The sequence below is a fragment of the Poeciliopsis prolifica genome, unplaced genomic scaffold, assembly GCF_027474105.1.
Source record: "Poeciliopsis prolifica strain line A6 unplaced genomic scaffold, Auburn_PproV2 SCAFFOLD169, whole genome shotgun sequence".
NCBI lineage: Eukaryota > Metazoa > Chordata > Actinopteri > Cyprinodontiformes > Poeciliidae > Poeciliopsis > Poeciliopsis prolifica.
In genome coordinates, this window is record NW_026562544.1 from 172229 (window position 1) to 195363 (window position 23135).

At 38.5% G+C, this 23135-nt stretch overlaps 2 pseudogenes; both read right to left on the minus strand.

Annotated features, from left to right (window-relative positions):
- Positions 1–12795, minus strand: part of LOC129356375 (nuclear receptor ROR-alpha A-like) — a 39327-nt pseudogene extending 26532 nt beyond the window's left edge.
- Positions 12796–18751: 5956 nt separating this feature from the next.
- LOC129356391 (beta-1,3-galactosyltransferase 2-like) lies at positions 18752–21924 on the minus strand (annotated as a pseudogene).
- Positions 21925–23135: the final 1211 nt, after the last annotated feature.

A 23135-nucleotide genomic window follows, 5' to 3' on the forward strand; every position in this document is an offset into this window, starting at 1 on the left:
TGAGGAAACTGAGTCAAAAATCACAGCAACTAAAAGTTTGAGATTCTGTTGAAGGCGACCTTGAACAGGTTGGGGTCGGTCTACAGCAGGCGATCCAAAAGACAGTCATTCTTAGGTAGCAAGATTTCTACTGACATGTTAGAATGGCTGGAAACAGATGGGCAATTATACAACCATTCATCTTTGAAAAGCATAAGTGCAGCCTCCTGTACAACCAACCAGAATGCAGCAAGTGGTTTCTGGATGGTAAGTCAACAACAAAACAGTTTGCACAACATTAAAACCAGCTGACAAAATGTGCAATAATGATAAACAGGAAGTAATTAGAATCATGTTGCGCAAGCAAATCCAGACTACCAAAATAAAACAGGAAGTGGCGCCTACATGGGAAAACAAGAACTTAAGAGTTAAAAAAATAAATCAGAAACTTAAAAAAGCACAAAATGAACATAAAGTCCTTTAGGTTCCACAGCGAGGAGGAGGATGAGCGTTTCAGATTCATTTCACATCACTTATTTCAGTCAGAGAGAGAAAGTGCAGTAATTAGGTGTCGGATGTGAAGCTGCAGGTTTTATCAGCCTTGACATTCATTAACCCAACAAAACGTTTCATCGTTCTGCTGGGAGCGCTGGCTCTGCAGCGGCTCAAACACGAGCCGAACGGACGGAGGATTTGGCTTCCAGCCCTGATCTCTGATCCTGATCGGTCTGATCAATCTGATCAGTCTGATCAATCTGATTGGTCTGATTGATCTGATTGATCAGGACTTGTAATGATCCTTTAGAAATGTTCAGACATGTAGATTAGTCCCAGAAATGTTCAAGAAAAAAATTGGAAATTTCTGAGCTTAAAAGGTTGAAAAATTTCACTTTTGAAAACTCAGAAATTTTCTAGAAAATTTCTAAGATAATCTCAGATTTTTTCTAGCAAATTCTCACATTTTCAAACAAAATTTTTTAGGTTTTTATGTAAAATTTCTGAAATTAATCTTGGAAAATCCAGAATTTTTAAAATAAAAATGTATTAATCTCAAAATTAACTTTCAAACAAATTTCCAAGTTATTTTCTAGAAAATTTCTGAGATCAATCTCAGGTTTTGATTTGTTGTGTAGCAAGTTTTAATTTTTTCAAATTCAGAAATTTTCTGAATTTAATACCAAAATTTCAGATTTTTTTTCTAGTAAGTTTTCCACTTTTGAAGATCCAATACTTTTCCAAAATTGTACTAGAAAACTTTTTAATCTCAAAATGCGAAATTTATTTAGCAAATTTTCAACATTTTCAGAATTTCATTAGAAAAAGTTATTTACTGAAATATTTCTTTAATCTTAAAATCCTAAAGTTTTTTTGCTCATTTTTCACTTTGGTGACTAAGAAACATATTTTAGGTAAATCTGGCAGCTGCTAAACATCTGTGTGTGGGTGTGTCTGTGTGTGTGTGTGTGTGTGTGTGTGCGTGTGTGTGTGTGTGTTTGTGTGTGTGTGTTGTGTGTGTGTGTGTGTTTGTGTGTGTGTGTCTGTGTGTGTGTGTGTGTGTGTGTGTGTGTGTGTGTGTGTGTGTGTGTGTGTGTGGTGTGTGTGTGTGTGTGTGTGTGTGTGCGTGTGTGTGTGTTTGTTTATGCTCTGTGTGTGTTTTGTTGCTTCAGGGTTTCATCAGCCTCAGATCAGAGTTCGGCAGCCGGCGTTCCTTCGGGAGGCCGAGCCGCGTTTGGATCTGATCTGTCATAATTCAAAGGCCCAAACATTTCTCTTCATCCTGGCTGAGCAAGGCCAGCTGCGGATCCGATCCTTTCATCCGGTCCGATCGATCCGAACAGAACCTGTCTGCATCAAAAGGTCCTTAAAAACCCAAACAAAACTTTTCTCATTAAAGCCATTAAAGTGAAATTAAAACATAATCGGATAAAATTTGACTTATTCTTCTGATTTTTCATGTCACCATTTAAGCCTTTTTAATTTAAATATATAAGCAATTAACTTCCTATTCAAAAATAATACAATAAAAATTGTGTTGCCCAAAATGCAAAACCACAGCATTGCTTTAGTGAATTTAATATTTGTTCATTTGAACAGATATTAACAGTGAAAAATGTGCAATAATGTGAAGCAGGTGAAGCAAAAACTTCCTTAAAGTTAAACTTCAGGAGTTTTTCGTTTTATTTACAGGTTTGTTACGATCCGGTTCAGGGGGAAGGAGCCTAACATTAAGAAACCTTTGGGGTTTATTGTTTGGGTTTAACAAATAAAAGGGTGAAAATCAATAATAATCAAAAGGTTGGGGCTTACAACCAAAAGTACTAAATAAAACAAACTCATAAAAAGATCAGATTTGGAAACCAAAGAGCAAAACTGCAGCTTTTGTCCAGGTTAAACAAAAAGGGTTTAAAAATGGAGGCCTGGCAGGGATTGGTGGATCTGACAATTGATGAGCCAATCAGCTCAGAGCTCAGGGAGGCACAGAGGACGAGAAAAAGAAAAGGTTGTTCTTTTATATCTTAAATAAAAATGTATACATATTTTATAAAACCATCAAATCCCAGAAATGTCACATATTCGTCTGAATGCGGCGTTTTTCTCGCCTCTCCTCCTCCATCTGCTCCCAGCAGACTGCGGAGGTGAAAGGTCGCACTCCGCCCACCTCGCAGTCAGGAGGTGAGGAACCCAACACCTGGGCTCTTATGCAACCCGGTGACTCCACTGTGATCCGGTTCTGCTCCGCTGGGCCGGTTCTGATGGGCCATCCGACCCAAACCAGCAGAAACACTCAGTGTGTTTAAATATGAATACACACAAGAGCAACAGCAGCAAAGAGCAAATTTACAGCCAAAACCCAGAAATTAACTAGAAAACCAAGGAAACTGCTGAGTTTGAAAAGATGAAAATTTGCTTTAAAAAACATTTTAATAAATCAAACAAAAATTTTGAAAAATGAAAGAAAAACTTCTGGGTTTAATAAAAAATAATAATAATTTAAAAAATGCTACAAAAAATCTATATTAATCTGAGAAATTTATGAGATTTAAAAGTAAAAATTATGTAAAATTTAAAACAAATTCCGCATTTCAAAAAAATGATTTTTTTAAAATTCTAAAACGAATTTACTGTTTTTCTTCACATATGTTGTAAATATGAGAACAACAACAAAATATTTACAGCTTTTAATAATTTTGTGTCTGATCTACCATCTGATTGGTGCCACTTTACATCCAGTTTTCCAGTGTTTCAGGAATCTGATCATTCTGGGAATTCTCAGAAAAAATCTTGTTTTTGATGATTATTTTTGGCTCCAGCTGTAACCCATATGTTGCTGTTTCATCCAGTTTAACCAGTGAGTTTGATCAAATGGGAACGGCTTGACCGGTTCACCTCCAGCTCTGCTCTGCTAACAGCTACAAAAGGAAGTAAAACAAAGAGGAAGGAAACGTCGGACAGACGGCAAAGTGTAATTTCATCAGATGCTGACGCAGCTCTAACAAACAGGAAGTAGCTCTAACAAACAGGAAGTAGCTCTAACAAACAGGAAGTAGCTCTAACAAACAGGAAGTAGCTGTAACAAACAGGAAGTAGCTCTAACAAACAGGAAGTAGCTCTAACAAACAGGAAGTAGCTCTAACAAACAGGAAGTAGCTCTAACAAACAGGAAGTAGCTGTAACAAACAGGAAGTAGGAAGTAGCTGCAGCAAACAGGAAGTAGCGCTAACAAACAGGAAGTAGCTGCAGCAAACAGGAAGTAGTGCTAACAAACAGAAGTAGCTCTAACAAACAGGAAGTAGCTAGCAAACAGGAAGTAGCTCTAACAAACAGGAAGTAGCTGTAACAAACAGAAGAAGCTGTAGCAAACAGGAAGTAGCTGTAAAAAACAGGAAGTAGCTGTAACAAACAGGAAGTAGCTGTAGCAAACAGGAAGTAGCTGTAAAAAACAGGAAGTAGCTGTAGCAAACAGGAAGTAGCTGTAACAAACAGAAGTAGCTGTAACAAATAGGAAGTAGCTGTAACAAATAGGAAGTAGCTTTAACAACAGGAAGTAGTTGTAACAAACAGGAAGTAGCTCTAACAAACAGGAAGTAGCTCTAACAAACAGGAAGTAGCTGTAACAAATAGGAAGTAGCTTTAACAAACAGGAAGTAGCTGTAACAGACAGGAAGTAGCTGTAGCAAACAGGAAGTAGCTGTAACAAACAGGAAGAAGCTGTAGCAAACAGGAAGTAGCTGTAACAAACAGGAAGAAGCTGTAGCAAACAGGAAGTAGCTGTTGCTAAATAGTATGAAATATCTCAGTAAAATGGATCGATTCTTCTGATAGGAACAGAAAAAGTCTTTTAACACAACCGTCCGAAAAATCAACTCAAGCGAACGTAAAAACGTTTTTAAATGAAAATGTAAAACTTATTTAAAACTTTTGTGTTTTCATCAACCTTTTCTAATGCAACAGTTTAGAAAAGCATTTATTTACAGTTTGTATGATCTCTTTTTCATCCTCTAAACTTAACAACCGACTCACAGCGATTACTGCAACTTTATTTATACCCCTTCAACTTTTCCATATTTTCTCACATTAAAACCCCAAAACACAAATACATCTGACTGGAATAATGAAGCCCAACACAAAGTGGTAATTTGTGAAGTAGAAAGTAAATTATTCATAATTCAAACATTTTTTTATAAATATAGAAGAGAAAAATGTGTCTAGTGTTCAGTTTTGCTCCGATTAAATTACCCTTAATGTTAAACATGCAAATAAGTAAAAATGTCAAAAATTGTCTGATAAAAACTGAGGATAAAATCTCCGTATTAAACGCCACGGCTTGTTTGTTGAACACCTGAAGGAAAGAGAAACCTCACTTTCACTCACACTGTGTGACTTTGGATAAAGTCACACAGACAACCTGCTTTAAAGCACCAAAGATGTTTTCTGAGACGGGTCGGTCTAATAATACCGACCCGCAGTGAAAAGTGAACAGAAACTTCTTCATCAATCACCGGGAACTGGCATGTCGTCCCAGTTCTAGCAGAAGACGGACGGAGACTTCGCTCCACTTTCTGCAGACAAACCGGCTCAAGGTGAAAGAAAAGTCATGGGCAGGAAATGCAGCAAAGCGCGCTGGTTCTGACCCGGGATGATGTCAGACACTTTAAACCCACATTTTCTCATCCAGAGCCGCCAGGTGTGTGTTAACACACACATCTACCTGTGAAGGGTCATATTCATGTCTGGAAACTATTTGAAGGCTAGGAGAAAAGTTTACGTATCATTTGAGTTTTTTAATGATAGTTTTCTTCACTTTAGAATTCATTTTATTTGTTGTTTTGTTTATTTATTTTGGAAATTTAAAATGTCTCACAGTTCCAGTGTTAAATGTTTTTTAGAGTTGAAATTTTATTGGTTTTTAAGAATCTGTTCGTGCTTATTATTATGAAGCCAAATTGAGAGCAAAGATCAACAGAAACCAAAGTTTCTAATGTCCGAAGGCGGAAACTGTGAATCTGGTCTTGGATCTTTAGGTCTCATCTTGCAGCAGGGAAGACGAGACCACACAGGTATCCGAGTCCAGGTGAGAGATGATGGCTGATCAGATCCAGCAGCAGGAAGCAGGAAGTCCGTCCGTCCGTCGCCATCAGGAAGCGCGGCTTTGATCTCAGTGGAGCGCTCGTTGAACATCTTAAAGAGCTGCAGGCGAACGTCTCTGCAGCCGAGGAGGAGATGAAACGGTGAGTTCACCGGGTTCATCAGCTGCTGGATGTTCGCTTCGCCACAGGAGCTCCTGACTGAGATGCAAAGGAAATATGGCTTTAAAAATGCTCAAAATGGACAGAAAAATGCTGATTTTTGTCACTACATTGTTTCCGTATATTAACTCACTTCATTTTTTAAAAGCATTTTTTTACTACTTTAATTTGAAATTATTCTTTTTCCATTTCATTCATTGTTAATTTTCTTAGATTAGTATTTGAATAATATTTTAAAATATTTACATGTTTAATCAGTTTTGAGTATTTTCATTATTTATCATTAATTAAAATAATTGTAATTATCATAATAATCTTATTCATACCAGTAATAGAGAATTATTTTAAATGTTAACATTTTTAATTTTTATTATTTTTTTTCATCATTCTGTAATTAATGTGTCAAACTTATGGTCTGGGGGCCAAATTCGGCCCGTCATAACTTTTTTTGTGGCCGTCAAGGCATTAGTCATATACATTGAGTCTTTAAGATAACAGTTTTATGCCTAAATATTATTTTAACAATCAAATCCACAGTTTTTATCTGTTTCATCAATGTGAAAAGATCGCACTCCTTTCTGCGCTGATTATGAAAGTTTTTCTTCTTTGTGTTTGATTATTATTCCCTTTCTTCTCGTCGCGTCACTGGGAGACGTCAGTCAGCAGATATCATCGTCTGCATTTTTCAAACCGCTGCAACGTCAAATCTGCACCAAATAAAAAGAGATAAACACGTCTGACTGATGACAATTACTCATTCTGCACTCTGCGGGAGAACAAAGAGAAAGCAAGAATAGCTTTGTATGCAAATCAAGCCCAAACGCCTACTCCACCTCCAACGAAGGTAGGAAAACGCAGAGATCAAAGGCGGCGGCTGACATGCCTCAGAGTGCAGAAAAGAGGCTGATTAGTTCAGCAATAAGTGGCTCTAATCCTGCGGCGAAGCTTCAGCTGAACATCAGCGTCCTCGCGCATCTCAGACGTCAGAATAATGCAACATTTATGCCGCATCATCGCAGCAGCGTTTCAGAGCTTCAAAGACAGAAACGGAACTGAAAACAGAGGTTTCAAGAATAATCTGACACAAAGAGAAGCTGCGGGACGTCTTTTTATTTCTGCTGAAAGCCTAAATATTTAGCTGATTTCTATAAGTAATGCATTGTATGGTCATAGCTACAGCTAATATTGTTGTAAAGCCAAACCAAACACCAGGACTGCCTGTAAGCACGGTGGTGGAGGGTGATGAATGCTCCAGAGTGAAATGTGAGTCTGTCTGGAAGCTGCAGGTTGGACCAAACTGGGTCAACAAATGAACAAGGAACCCAAACGCAGAACCTGCAGAAACGCAAAACATGCATGCAGAACCTGCAGAACCTGCAGAAACGCAAAACCTGCAGAACCTGCAGAACTTAAAGGTTCTCAAAACCTCCAGAACCTTCAGAACCGGGTCTACAGCAGGAAGTTCAATAGAAAATATCTGAGTTATTAAAAGATTCAAAGAGTTTCTCGATCACAGAGAGAAACGGGGTGAAACGTTGGATCTGCTAATGCTAAAGCTAATGCTAAAGCGCTACACCAAGTAAGGTATGCACTGCAAGCTAACAAGACAGTATGCAATGGAAGCTAATATTAAAATGCTACAGCAACAATCTTATCCTCTTTTGTCTGTGTTTTATTTTGTTCTTTGAAATAAAGTTACAGGAAACAAGGGAGCGAACATGAGGACAGGAAACAGAACAGTTTTCACTTGACTTCAAAATAAAAGCATGATTAAAAACATCTAACCGCTTGAATATTTCTTCACAGCAGCATCTTTCTGCCGCAGCATCTTTCTGCCGCAGCATCTTTCTACGCAGCATCTTTCTACCGCAGCATCTTTCTACGGCAGCATCTTTCTACCGCAGCATCTTTCTGCCGCAGCGTTGTGCCAGTACTGGAAATCAGAACATGCTTCCTCTGACGGCTGCTGTTATCCCTGTTGCTACCACACTTTTTCCTTCCACTCAACTTTCTATAATTATGACTGGATGCAGAACTTTGTGAACCAGCTTAATTAGCAATGACCCTTTGGAAATAAAGCAATAATTTTATTTCCTTCACATTTTCTGACAAACTGAATTTTGTCATTATCTGTGAGCCAAAATCTTCAAATTCACAGAAATGAATTAAGATTATATCAGTGTTGGTCATTTAGCTTTATAAGCTTGAATTGTGAACTAATAAATGAACTTTGTCATGATGTGATTATTTACTGACATGCATCTTGACGTCTGTGTCGTTATTTCTTCCTTTGCTCCACATTCAGGTTTTGTAAATAAGGTGAAAATCTGACATTTCTGTTCATGTAATTCACCTTTTTCATGAAAATCATTAAAGCAATTATGCAGATGTGATCATGACGATCTGAAATGGTGACAGTAGCACTCTGTTACTGTTTTGATGCAGCTCTGTGTTTCTGACGCAGTAAATAATGTTTAGTGACATCTGCAGCCGCAGAGATTGTCATACATGATAAAGTTCATCTGATCTGATGCGTTTCTCTGCTGAAGATCCATCATTAGCATTTTGAGGCAACAGCATGTCGGGAGTTTCAGTGGGAATCACAGAACTTCACTGGTTCAAGGTAAAAGTTTAAGATTTATGGTTTTGAAAAACTACTAAATTATTTTATGAGTGGAACCATCATCCTCACTGAAGGATGATTTCAACTCCAACCCGTTTTCCCTGAACAGGTTAGAATCAAAACTTTAGCATCGAAACATCTTTTCATTCCTTCAGTCTTAGTTCTGAGTTCTCAAAATGAGCTCTTGTCACTTTAAATGCAAATAAGTTGCTGCTGGCGACGCCCCAAACACAACACTCGCACGTGAAAATGGATACAGTTAAACAACTGTGCATCTTTGACAAGCAGAAGTGCAGCCTCCTGCGCAACCAACAAGATTGCACCAAGTGGTTTCTGGATGGCAAGTTAAAAACAAAACATTTGTCTTTTCCAGCAGCCGTTGTGCAGAGAACGCAGCGGTTCGACCAGCCGACCAAACAGGGTGGAGCTCAGGCAACGGATTAGACACATAAATGTCTGCATCGTCAAAACTCGACCTCCCAGACGGAAACATGTGGAAGCAGCGGCAGGTGCACCGGGGTCGTCATGTTGCAGCATGTTTTCAGTATGTGACCTTTGACCCCCGTTCTTCCCTAGAAAACATGTTGACTTACACCCAGAACACAAGAAGCCAATAAAGACGTAGAGCAGAAACGATTAATCAGATTAATCACAATAATCACAATTAATCAAATGATTTGTGATTCAGTAACTGATTAATCAATAACTGACTCAAAAACTCAGAGCTGCAGTTCAGATAAAACTGTTCAAAATATTCTAACTTTTTTCAGTTTTAGATAAAGAAAAACTTTTTCATCTGTAAATATGTTTTAGCAGTTTTAGCTTCACCTGATTAGCATCCTGCAAAAACTTTTTATATCTAATTATTAATTGATAAAATTCAAGCATTCACTAAATGAGAGCTGTGATTACATTCCAGGCAATAAAATGTTTATTTTCTGATTTAAAAATGGATTTAATTATTTGTTTCGGTGCATTATTAATGTATTTCTAATATTGTATTAGAAATAAGTGTTTAAATAAAAACCTGCAGAGTGGAAAAACTGATCACTAAAACAATCATTAGTTGCAGCCCTGCAGAGACGTTTCGCTTCATAATCCCCTTATGACTGGGATTATATATCAGAAAAATGCTTCTGGGGTAAAAATACATTCAGATCATTTAAAACAACAGAAAATTAACAAAAAGGAGGTGAATTTGTTTTAACAGAAGAATTAAACGTTAATTTATTCAGCAACTCTGGAAGCATTGTCCTGAATTAAAGCGACAAACCTTCAGACTCAGATTCATCACGGAGAAAAACAACACAAGGAAAGGTAAAGGAGCCGAACACTGAAGGCCACCTGGAGATGAAGGTTGAAGCAACGTGACGCGAGAGCAACATGGGCGAGACAGAGAGCCCTGGAGGGGCTGAGACGACTCGGAGAGGACGGAAAAAACAGGAAATAAAGGCTGAAAATCCCTGAAATTACAGAGAAAATAACATGAACTGAGAGAACGAGGGAGGAAAAGGAGGTTTTTCTCTTTTCCTGCAGGACAAATAAGAGTTTAAGAGTCAAACGCTCCGTTTGGGAACATTTTAAGAGGTTTGTTGCAGTCGTGCCATTTGTAATGATTTCTTGGGCTCTGAGCTGTTGGAGACGGAAGAAAACAAAACATGATCATTAAAACCCTGCTGTGAACTTGTGTAGTGTGGAAACGGGTTTGAACAAAAAGCCCGGTTCTGGTCCTGCAGGAGGTTTCTACCTTCATTCCTGTCCACTGTCGCCCTGTGCTTTCCCAGGGTAAAAGACTCTGAGAGCATTTAGGTTGTCTGCAGTCTAACAAAGTGTATTTAAAAGCTTAAAAGTGGCTTTAGAATGATCTGTCCCGTTTAACAAGTTACATCTGAAGGAATAAATGACTTTATAGCCGTTTTTTCCAAAGCTTTGAAAAGTGAAAACAGTCGCGTTGCAAACCGCCAACCTGAGCTGCGCTCTCATCATCGCTCAGATCAGGCGGTGAAACCAGGAACGGGCTCAGATGTTCTGGTGCCATGTGGGTTTTCCTGGCTGCTCCGTCACCAGGCTTTGACTTCCCAGGTCCAAGTTTCCTCCTTCCAGTAACAAACTGCCGATTTGTCTACTGTCAATTCAAAGGAGAAGCGTTTTTTCTGCAGGAAGTTGACGCAGTTTGTTACATAAGGGATGGATCAGTGGAAAGTTCAGTCCAAATCGCTTTCGTCTGCATCACCGGCGCGCCAACTAAACCAGGTCTTAACGACTAAAGGGAGGGAAATGGAAACCAGTTAAAACGCTTGACCTTTACTTACTGGAGAGCAAAAACAACTGGATTTTCTAGCAGTGAATCCACAAACCCTCATTTCAACTGATTCTATCAACCAGACAGAAACATAAAGAACAAAGTATTTCTTCTTTTTCAGTTATTTTTCTGTCACATTTCAATGTTTCAGATCAAATATAAATAGAAAGTTTCACCTAAACTAACAGAAATTGTGGGACCATCCCACAATTTGGCACAATCTGACTAAACAATGCAGGCCTTCACCACCAGAGGCAGTGAGTTCAGACATCTGAACCTGCATGGCAGCATGAAGCAGGCGAGCAGATCTCTGAACACTAAAACTTTTTAGGAAGATCCAAAATGACTTGAAGAGTTTCAGCGACTCAGCCTGGAGGTTAGAAAACTGCACAAACTGAAAACTACAAAAATAAATTTGCTTGTTTGGAAACAATCCTGAAATACAGCGAATATTGAAGCCACACTGAAAAACTGATAACGTTTCAAGAATCAAGTCGTAAAAGATTAAAGTCAGAATAATATGAGAATAAAGTCTTTGTATGTTGACAATAAAGTTGTAGAACTTGGATAACGATATTATCACTTTTTTCCCATAACTTGACTTTATTTAAATGTTCAACTTTTGAAAATTTTCCAAGTTTTCATCTAAAAATTTCAGAGATTAATGTCAGAATTTCTGGTTTTCATTCAGCAAATATTCAACTTTTCAAACTCAGAAATTTCTGAGATTTTTAGAAATGTTCTGAGGTAGAATTTTACGCCTGATTCGCCGTCGTGGTTTTCTGATTCTGCTTCTTTCCGGTAAACATCGGGGAGCCGATCGGACCGATGGGCGTCTGACCCACCGACGTCCCTCTGGACGTTTTATTTACCCGTCTGTATTTTATTTACTCTGTATCTCCGGCCTTCGCCGTCGGTTTTGGGCTGAGAGTCTCGGGGAGAGAAAGGCGATCCGATCGTCTCCAGTTCCTCCCAGCTCACACACTCACTGGGAGGCTTTTTTTCCACTTCAGCAGCTGTTACGTAACCGGCTCTGCTCTGGGAAACTCAATGAAGCTCCGTGTGAGCGGCGGCATACCAACGCCGAGCGCAGCAGCGACTGCAGGGGTCGTGACCTCACAGGATGCCATGTGGGTCTGACAGAGATGATGGGATTCATCAGCAGAAACAGACCAGAGGGAATTAAAGGGACTCCGTCTCTTTAAGAGGATGATTATGACATCAGAGCAGGTTCAGATCTATTTCACATCCTTGTCCTTATGCTTGCAGGTTGACCTCTGGCCAGGTCACCTGTCCAAAGGTCAACAGAGACACTCGCTACGCTCTGACTCTCACCTGTAACCACATGTCATTTCTCATGTTTTCAAACTGGGAGGTTCCCAGGTTCTCCCAAAGTCTCCATTATAATTAATCAAGCAACTGGATTAATGTTGGATTAACCCATCAGTCCGATAATCCCTGCATCCATCCCTCCCAGATTAGATCCAGGATTATTGACAGAGCCAAGCTAAACGATGCAACAGCTTGAGAAGAATCACAGTTTTTGACAATCAGCTCTGAACCACATGTTGTTCTGCCATCATCATCATCATCATCATCTGCACAGCGGGTTAACGCCTCGGTACCGTCACTGCGGTAGTTCAGTTAAAGTCCAATAACTTAGAGAACTTAACGGTGCGGCTGGAACCCTGTGGCCGACCTTCATGGTCTTTCTGCGGATTGGACAAGTTCTCGTCCCGCGGAGCTCAGCGGGGTCTGCGTGGCCCGTGGGCTCGTTAATGAGGACACAATTAATCAGAAGCTTCATTTCAGCGGGTTCGGAGCTGCAGCTGCTGCCTGGCTCATGAGCGGTTGGACGGATCATTCGCTCCTACCTTTGCTTTGACTGGACCCGGAGGAGTCGGAGCGGCTGTGCGTCCTGCCCGCTGCGGGCAGCGGCGTCTCCTCGGCGGCTTCACCGGCTGCGAGCGACTCCTCACCGCGTCAGCCACCGAATCCTGTCGGGACGACTCCATTCAGGAACCGAAAGGAGGAAAATCCCCCACAGCAGCAGAAATCCAGAGGAAGGAGGAGGAAGCAGCCGGTCCGGTCCGGAGCGGCGCAGCGCGGCGCAGCGCAGCCGGGCTGGAGGAGAGGGAAGGCGGCGCTGTGCAGAGCTCTGCCCGCCCTCTCTGGAGGCTGAGACCCAAACAGCAGCCGCGGAGTTTTCAACTGGAAAAGAGTTTGACATGCGAGTTCAGCGGAGCAGGGGCGACCAGAAGATCTCAAAGGCCGGGGACCCTCTGCTCAGCTCACTGTCACTTTCATAACATTAAAATGGTCTAAAACAGCTTTAATTATTTTTAAAATGTGCAGCTTGAAAATAATAAATTATAATAAAATATTACCATTTCAGAAATATATCGAGAATTTTATAAGAATTTAATAAACTTATAATTATTTTTTGTATTTACACCGAGAGTCATGTTGATATATGTTTTCATTTAAATTAAAATATTTCACTTTTTCAAAAACATAATTTCATGGCTTAAAGCACAAATTCATAAATTGATTTCCTCTGTAAAAACATGGACATTATTTTTAAGCAAAAATTAGTTTAATATAAAACCTCATCATCATCTTGATCTCAGACATTTTTTATAGTCCTGCAGATCAGATGAAAATGCTTTGGAATATAAATTTATTTGAAAAAGTAAAGACACCCCCATAAATATTCAGTTTTTACTCAGAAATCGTTCACACACTAATTGTAACTGTTTTGTTTTATATATGGAATTAATTTTTTTGTCTGCATGTAAAACAGTTGGCTTTGCTTTGCTCAAGCAAAAGACAAATAAAAACGAGTTTTCATAACAAGGAAAAAGTTTGTACACCCTCCCCCCTGACAGCTGGCCTCACCGTATCAAAATCCAGTTCGCATCGTTTTTTCGTTCAGATTTTTGTGTAATTTGACAAGTTTGTGTGTTTTATATTTATATATTTACTCATAATCATATTTACAGACATAAATATCTGCATGTTTTTTTGGTTTAGATAAGGAAATTTCTCGCATGCGGACAAACTGGAGGGCAAAAAAACAATTTGAATACATGAGTAGCAGAATAACTCCGTTAACTCAGTCAGACTTGGACATGAAGATATTATTCATTTCATGCAGAAAAACCATTAAATCCAAATCAAACCACTTCTTTCTCTCTCTGTACTCATTGCTATAGCAAATGACAACAACTAACAACAACAAAACATTTCACACACAAAGCAGAACGTTCAGTCTGTTGCAGGTTTCAAAACTCTGTTACGAACCACAGGGTGAAAATAGCAATTTCAATGATTTTATCATTATATGTTGTTTTTGGCAGGTGAAGCTCAGGCTCATCTGACCGCAGATCAGATGAGCCTGAAATCCTCCCAAAGGGCAACAAGCATCCACAACATGTAGCAGGTAAACTGCCTTCACTCATGCAGCCTTTTCTTACTGCCTCCACCTCCACCTTTTCATCATCGTTATTCCTTTTTCTCTTTTTGCCAAAAGCAAGAGTTGCCTGGAAGAATTTTGCAGCAGAATATTGCTCCAGATTTCATCATCCTAATTAGTTAAGATGAAATAAAAGAGCTGGGTTTTATGATTATTTAGCAGAGAGAAGTAGCTGGCAGTTCTCTTTCACCTGCAGTAAACAGCCTAAGGAGATCTCCCCGCAAATTTTGCTCATTTCTGTCTCATCAAGATGTAAAAACTTGTCCAGCTTGTCTTGAAAGCCACATTCAAAAAGTAAGAATCTGCATTTTTAGAGCTGAGGTGACATTTTCAATTATTTAGTCGAATCTCTTAATGCATGTTCATGTTGACTCTCCACTCACTGAGAGGTGGGCAAAGAACCCAAAAATTACACTGCAGTTAGGCGAGCACTACATCAACATGTTTTACTCAAGTAAAAGTAAAAGGTATCCATCCAAAAAATAAGAGTAAAAAAGGTAAACAGTCAATTCAAGTAACTGATCAACTCATCAATCATTTAAATTACATCATCAGACAGATCAAAATAAAAGGTTAAGTGGAAGTTTTGGTATTTTAAGGAACAAAATGACAATAATTCATATAAATAACAAAGAATAACAAAATCAGGCAAAATAAAATGTTTCCAAATCAAATTATATCAATAAAAAAACTTCTGAAACTTTAGCAAAAACTGCAGCTCTGTGTCTGGTGTATCTTTGCTTAAATCATGTATATTTTTCATTTAGTGGATAGAAAATCCAGAAATTTCACTCAAGTAAGAGCAGAAATACTTCATAATACAATTACTTAAGTAAAAGTAAAAAGTACAGCATCGTAAAAGTGCTGCTAAAAGTAAACTTTTTCTAAAACGCTAATCAAGTAAATGTAGATGAGTAGAGTAACTAGTTACTACCCAACTCTGCACTCACTGCAAAAAACAACTTTCATGCAACTTAGATGTATATTTTCCTCTCGTGGTGGCGCCCCCTGGTGGTACGCTGCCCTGCAGGAACTACTCATGTCAAAAAAAGGCCAAAGCTTTCACCTGAACTTAATCTAGACACACTCACTTGTATTTTACACAGTAGCTCACAGACTATCACTGAAGAGGGAATTTTGCTCCTAAATGTCGGTACTGAAACGCTTCCTGTTCCAATCTGAACTCCCTGCAATCCTAATTTATGCAATATGACTTATTAAAATGCATCTAGATTCAAAGAAACCCACTGAGTGCTAATGCAGGGCATTATATTTTAAAAGCTCCCTTTGTAGTTTAGAGTTTCATCAGAGCTGGGTGTGATGAAATGATTGTGACACTGTGCTGGAGAAGTGAAACCGTGTGGCTCGGTTGCAGTGCGGGAACATCTGAGAAGGTTTTAATTTGATTCTCAGTGAAGTTATGCAACTAAAAACACAGCAATCAGCTCTGAATAAAACTCCTGGGGTCCTGCTGGTGCTTGAAATCCTGGAAAGTGCTTGAATTTCTTAATAAAAGTCCTTGAATGTGCTTGATATTCAAACTGCACAGTTTTGTACTAAAGTTTGATCAAACATTTGATTAAAAGCCTAAAACTGGAAAATATTTACAGTTATATCATTTTATTTCTTCGCTGTGTGAAATTAAATCAGACTTAATCTTTATTTTTTCAGGTCAGAAACTATTAACAAAATTATTTCTATTTGCTAAACACAAAAAAATCTAAAATGAACATTTTTAGTTTTTGTGTGACTGTGCTCTGTTTAGCATTTGAAGGGGATTTGCATCAATAGGATTTGTTTGGATTCTTTCTGTAATGAATGTTTATTATTCCTGTTGTTTTTATTGATTTGTGTGATGGAAATAAAGGTTAGCTTTTATTTTAATGTTCTACAAACATATTCAGATAATTGTTTGTATTAAATTAACACAAGTGTTTTCTTGTTGAACCAGTCAGGTGTGTGAAAGACATTTGAAAATGTGAAATTTTGCTATATTTTAGTTTCTCTTGTCCCTGATGTAAAGTGTACAATTCAACCACAACATCATTAATATCAGTGATAAATTATACCATCAAATATCAATTTCAAACTGTTTTTTTTTAGTTCATTTGTATTGTTTTTTATCTCCAAATCGCGTGAAAAGTTTGAAAACTTACGATTGTAATGCTGGAAAAGTGAAAAAGTTTACAAAGCCAACCTTTTTAGCTACAGTCAATAATTTGTGTCATTTCAAGATTCAAGATGTTTGCACTTGAAACAAGACAAAATACTTGTATGTTTTCCCGTGTACATTTAGACTTCCAGATTGCAAAATTCAACAGAAAGTCCTTGAAGTCGGAAAATCTGACTTGGAACATTTCCAACATGATGCTGAAAATATGTAGAAATAACCTTTTTATTTGTGTTTCTAATCATTTCCCCTTAAACTGGTCATTTCTCTGTAACAAAGTTCCTTCACACTTTGAATAAATGGATAAATGTTGTTCCAGTAAGACGAACTGAACGCAGCAGAAACTTAAATCTATTCTCCTGACGGCGGGAGCCGATTGCTTCAGAGGAGCTGCTGTTCCTGATGAGAGCGGAGAAATTCAGCAGGCGGTTTCACAGCGCAGAAACGGCCTGCAGACTCAATAATTCATACAGACAGAGCAGCGCTGAATTATTGAACTGAGCTGTTAGTACAATGAAAACTGCAGCGCGAATGTCCTGAGCGCCGCTCTGGTTCACAACAAGAAACTGACAACAGCTGTTTATCCCTGACCTTTGACCTGTTGGTGAGAGACTTTAGAAACAGAACGTCCGTCACATCCCAAGGCAGCCTGGGAGAATAAAATGCTTAAAATCCAATCAAGTGGATCTCTTATTTTGAATAAGGTTCAGATTACAGACAGGAATCTGTTCATTCAAATTATTTTTAATAAAACTCAAAAGTAGAGCTGCGACGAGCATTAATTTTAGTGACCAATTATTCTGATGATCAATCAAATAATCATCAATACTAAATACCAAATAATGACAAAGTAGTTGGGATTTAATTATATATTAAAAAAGAAAAAACTTTTCATTACTTTTAGGTTTTGTAACTTTTATAAGTGAATATCTTATATTTATGCATCACATGGAAATAAAAACAGTTTTCTGTAGTGAAATTGAACAAAATGTTATTTTATTTGACCAAATTCGGTGGTATAATAAACCTTGTGATGGGTTATGAGTTTCAACTCAGTTTTGGATCATTTTAACTTTAAATAATGATCCATTTAATCTCATCTTTGGATGTTTGGCCAAACCCAGCATGTTGGTTCAATCCGTCAATCAGCTAAACATCCCAGTGTTGGCTCCTCTGGTCACAGGCTGCACTATTTTTAACCCAGGATTTAAGAGGTTTTGCTTAATTTCTGCTCTGATTGTTTTGTTCCTTCAGCAACTGGCCTGTTTTAGAGTCTGTGCTCCACTGTTGGCAATTATTCAATAAAATTGACAATTATTAATCAGTTCATTGTGTATTTTGAGCTGTTGCATCAGGTTCTGAATATCTGTTGAGTTTACAGTTGCTGCGGCTCAAAAGGAACATGGGAACTATTTGACCTCTTTCGGTTCCCACTGGCCCAGACACCTGCTCAGGTAAGATGGGAAAGTTATAATAAACTGTATAATTTTCAAATAATCAAGTGTTTTCAGAAACAGACCAGCTGCCACTCACAGTCTCAATAGAAAAGACCTTAGAAGGTGGACTTTGTTTTGTGAGACCTTCAAATGTTTACAGAATTAAATATTGTGGATTCAGAGTTTTATGCTGATTGGCTGCAGTGCAAATTATATCCACAAGATGTCAGTGTGCAGCTTTTTCCCACACCATCCACTTGATACAATTAATTTTATTTCACCATATCTGAAAACAAATGTACTTTTCTGTTCAGACAGTCTACAGGATAATCTAATGAAAAGTCTAATTATTTTCTTGATAAAACATAATCAACTGTTTCTTGAGGCAGAATTAATTCAACCGAACAACATTTTATAAACTGACTTCAAATCTGAGAGTCTTTTAACATTTATGTTTAAAAATATTTGGGTTGTTTTAATGATAATGCCCTTCCTGAGTCATTTTATTATTTTAGATCCTCATATCTGAGAGTGTTCATGTCCATTTCTCACTAAACTGCTGAATCTCAGCATTTCGTTGTGAATTCATGTTCAGCTGAAGTTAGAAACCAAAATACATTCAAAAACTTCCACAATCAGCACTTATCCACACATGTTCCTTAGTGATCGCCATCGTTTTTACCTCTTCACTCCTAATAAAATACAAAATTTAAAGGTTCGATAAAACCAGCCAACATAGCCTCATGTTTTCTGCCAGTTTTCTCACATTTTGTTATGGAAATCTGATATAAATTTATGACCAAGAGAAAGAAAACTAGACTTCCTGGTTACAGGACTAAAGGTCAACTGAAAACTGGTTTACTGGTAAATATCCACAACTTCCTCCTGCACTTGGCAAATTCCCAGAACAATTTTCATGCATCTTTTCTGCACTGAAATAAGATTAGCTCTTTATTCTTATTCATAATATCCAAGTTTCATGGAATATAGAATCATCAGCATGGGACGTTTCTCACCAATCAACAGTACCGACCCGGCTTTTTAAAGTCTCTCCAAATCCAAACACGGTCCATCTGTTGAAGAGTTGTGGTGGCGATAATCTTTGAGTATTCACAGCGACTGTATTTTATAGGAAAAACGTGGAAGAGGTCCAACCTGGAGGATCTGTTGGAGGGATCCCAGGTGTCTCATACATAAACCCAAATATGCATCTTCAATGTAAAGAGCTTTAACGTGTCTGGAAGCCTCAATGAGCTTTTTGGTGAGATCCAAAGACAAAATGTAGCCCAGACCCAAAGCATAGGGAGGGTAAACATCATCGCTGACCAGATCCACAGGGACATAGAACCTGGACGTGGGAACCCTGGAGACTTGTCCTCCATGTGCCACCAGGCCGGTGTAGTTTGTCCTTGGAGCCTTGAGGAGCAAGCTGACCAGATTGGGAACATTTAGAAACATGTCTGAATCGATTTTCATGGCGTAAGTGGCGCTGGAGCAGTAGGAGTTCAGCCACTCCAGCATCACCATGGTCTTTATGGTCAGGTTCTTGTAGCAGTCCACAAAGTCTCCCTGGATGAGGTCGTGATGCTCGTTGCTCCTGCAGCAGCTGCTGGTGGACTTGCTCTGCATTGTCTCCAGTCTGCATCCCCAGCAGGAAGAGCAGCGCCACCACTTGGTTGTTCACCAGCTTCTCGCTTCCCCAGCTGTTACGGATGACGTCGCGATGAGCTCGGTTGCGTGGTGCTACTGGTACGATCAGAACCACAAACGGGCTCTCCTGCTTACATTTCAGTTCCTGGTTGATAGTAAAGTGGTACTCATAGGGGTACTCCACCAAGTACGGTCCAGGAGACACATAAGGAGCCGCTGTCTGTTGGGCCGTCTGGGTTTCTAGGGTCTGCCAATTGCGGTTCCAATCAAGTGAAACATTCCTGAATGTGAAAAGTTTTGTCAAATTATTTTGTATCAACCATTTAAGTTCCAATCAGGTGCCATGTTCCTTATGTTTGTGCAGTAGTAAAAAAACACAACTCCAATGACCAAAAATAAGAAGAAGCATTGGTTTCGTGACAGAGAAAAACGTCCATCATTGATCTTCATTTCCTGTCTGGAAACAAAATGAAAGAAATGTAAACATTATGTTAATGTTTATCTGTCCGAATTACCAAAGCATTTAGTTTACTGAATAGAAATCGAAAAAGTGGCTAAAATAAATCTTTTATAATAATAGATTTTATCTTAAATCTCTTTTCAGGACACTCAAGAGACAATTTAAAACAAAAGCAACTGGAAAAGAAGTGCCATGCAAAAGAGACAGGAAGAAATGAACTAAATAGGCTAATCCAGAAAGAGTTTCCAGACCAGATTTAAAGAAGTTAAGAAGCAGATCAACTCAAAGCTCAGCTGCCCATGGACAGACGAACAGATGAGGGCAGGAGTCGGATCCGAGGGATCGGCCCGGGAGACATGGAGGGACGAGACGACGCAGGGTTTTAAAGGCGATTAGGAGCAATTTAAAGACGACGGACATGCAGAGGTTTGCAGAGGCAGAACAAAGCAAAAGTGAGAAAAGACAAAAAAAGAAAGAGACTCATCTAAGTGTTTGAATTGACAACATGTGTGAGTTCACCTAATTTCAAATATTTGAAGAGTGATGTTGAATACTAATGTCATGTAGGAAGCAAACATGGAGAAGAACCAGAGTGCAGACAAAACAGTTGTCATGTGAGCCATGATTTCATGAATAAGGTGTAAAACACTTACAAAAACTGGGAACCCAGAACATGAGATGGTGAGCATCAATGCAAAGCGCAGACTGAGCAAACTGAAGGAAGCAATGGCCAGAAATGACTCTGAGGGAAGATATACAGAGGAGCCGACACAGGAACTAATCAGGGAACTAATCAGGGAACTGATTGCAGCTGGGAAGACAGCGAGTGACGCTTGATGAGGGGAGAAAATGGCAAAGATTGAAGTATAAGGAGAGAAGCAGAAATAAAATGCCAACTCTAACAAAAATAACACCTAAAGAGACACTAAGCTAACAAGAGGAATAAACTGGAGCGAGAAGATAATACAAAGTGCAAAACAAACCCAAAACTCAAGTACTGAACAAATTAGAAGAATAAACTAGGCTCCGTGAAATATATTGAAATAAGAAATCATTTTTGTATCTAAGGAAAATCTTGGGGTTTCACCAAGAAGAAAAGCCAGTGGGGCTGAAAAACAAAAGACACCATTCATCATATAACGGCTGAAGATGAACATAAAAACAAATATTCTGACCAATCAAAGCCATTTATCTTCTGAATTAAGTTTCTATTCATTAAAAATACAATCTACATAAAACCTAATGAGGGAGTTCGTTAATCTGAGGTGGTTTTTAGATTTTTTAGGCCAGAGTAGGAAATGTTTTGCACAAGCTGCAACTTGTACAAAAAGCTAAACCAACATCCTTTTCAGAAACTAACATCAGCTGCAGTTTATCATATGTATAAGATTCTTATGTATCATATTGTCACCTTCCTAAAATAAGTCCTTTTCTTTACATTGAAAGTGCAATGTAAAATATGCAAATGTTAAACGTTACTGCATAGATTCAAACTGCAGCACAAGTTAAAAGTTCTGCCTGAGACTCTCCCACGTTCAGCTGGTTTCTCTGAACTTCTCACCAACACTGAAATGAAGCCTGCAAATTCACACAGGTAAAAAATATTCAAAACAAAAAGAATGACAGGCCAAATTTAAGAAAAAATAATAGTGTGTTTTTTTGAAAAGACCATGAAAGAAAATGTGCAACAAATCTGGGAGGCAGAATCTGTGATTGACCAGGTAACATAACTGACATCAATGTGGTCTGACAACTTTAATGCTGCAGCTCCAGACTTCCTGTTTGCACAGGAAGTCTGTGACGGATCACCAGCTTCTCTGTATGGAATGCCCTAAATGCCAAGACAAGATGGTAAAAACAAAAGGAAAGCTATGTAAAGCCATCCCAGCGCTGCGCTCTAGTTAAACCTGCTCCTGACAGCAGGACGCCGGCCACGCCTTTATTTGCTCTTGCTTTAAATAACTGCATTGCTCCTATTTCCTTACACCTCTAATTCTGATCCTGTGGCTTTTGTCACTTACAGAAATACGGAGGCTATCAGCATAAAGGATGGCGCAGAGAGAAAACTCCAACCTACAACATATAGCGTTTCCATAAGGCGGGTCTCCGAGTTATAATACAAATCAAAACTTATTTTCTTTGACTCAGAAAAGAATCTGTAACATTTCCCTAATAATAATCAATTGAAGCCAAACTCCTGCAACACTTTACAGAACCTATTTGCTAAAAAACCCTCTGAAAACAATTCCTTCCCCAAACATGAATCTGCTGAACCCTGACCTGCAGGGTTAGTGTTATGTTTTTAAAGGTTAGTGTTTGTTTTAAAGGGTTAGTGTTTGGTTTTAAAGGGTTAGTGTTTGGTTTTAAAGGGTTAGTGTTTGGTTTTAAAGGGTTAGTGTTTGGTTTTAAAGGGTTAGTGTTTGGTTTTAAAGGGTTTGGTTTACGTTTTAAAGCAAACACCAGGCTGCTGGAGCAGCTCACCGGGTTCGTTTCTGCAGAGAAAACTTTTGGAGGAATCTGTTCGTTCCAGCATCACTTTTTTTTTCAGGAGTAACTACAATTAAACCAAATAGGTAAAATTTGTTAAATTAATAGTCAAACTAAACTGAAGTTAAATCAAGATGTAGAAAGGAATGAGAGTTTGTAGCTTAGCTGAAGGTGTGATCTGTTTGCCTCAAACTGGTGAACTTTCCGTCTGTGACCGACCGACTCAAAGTTATCACATTTAAAAAGTGACCCATTATTTTAAAAGCTGACCGATCTGAACCTTAAGGTTAAACTTTAGCAAAAATGCATGAAACAATCCAATCAGTTGGCAATAACTGTTTTCCTTCCCTTAAATACAATTCTATCAAAATTCAAGTATTAATTATTGACTTAAAACAAGCTGTTATATCTTGCTGGAAGATCACTTGTAAGTTAGTTGTCTCTAGTAAGTGATTTCAAGTTTACTGAAATATTTGTAAAGGTTCTTGGTAAGATGTGTTTTGCAGTGTAGCCCTGCAGGATTTGACCGACATGATGTGAAGTCAGTTTAATTTTAGGTTCACTAGAGATCGACATTAATTTATCTTCTCAATATTTTCTGACCAATCTGGATTTCAAAGTCTCTCCAAAAACACGCACACAGCAAAACTGGCCGGGTTAAATCAACTGAGTCCGTTTGGTCCTTCTCAGAATTGATCTCAGTTTAACGCTTCAATGATTTCAAAAAGACATTGAGTAATTTCAACACTTAAAAAAGTTCAAACTACCCAATCTCTTGTAGAAATAAACCAACTCTTCATTTTCTT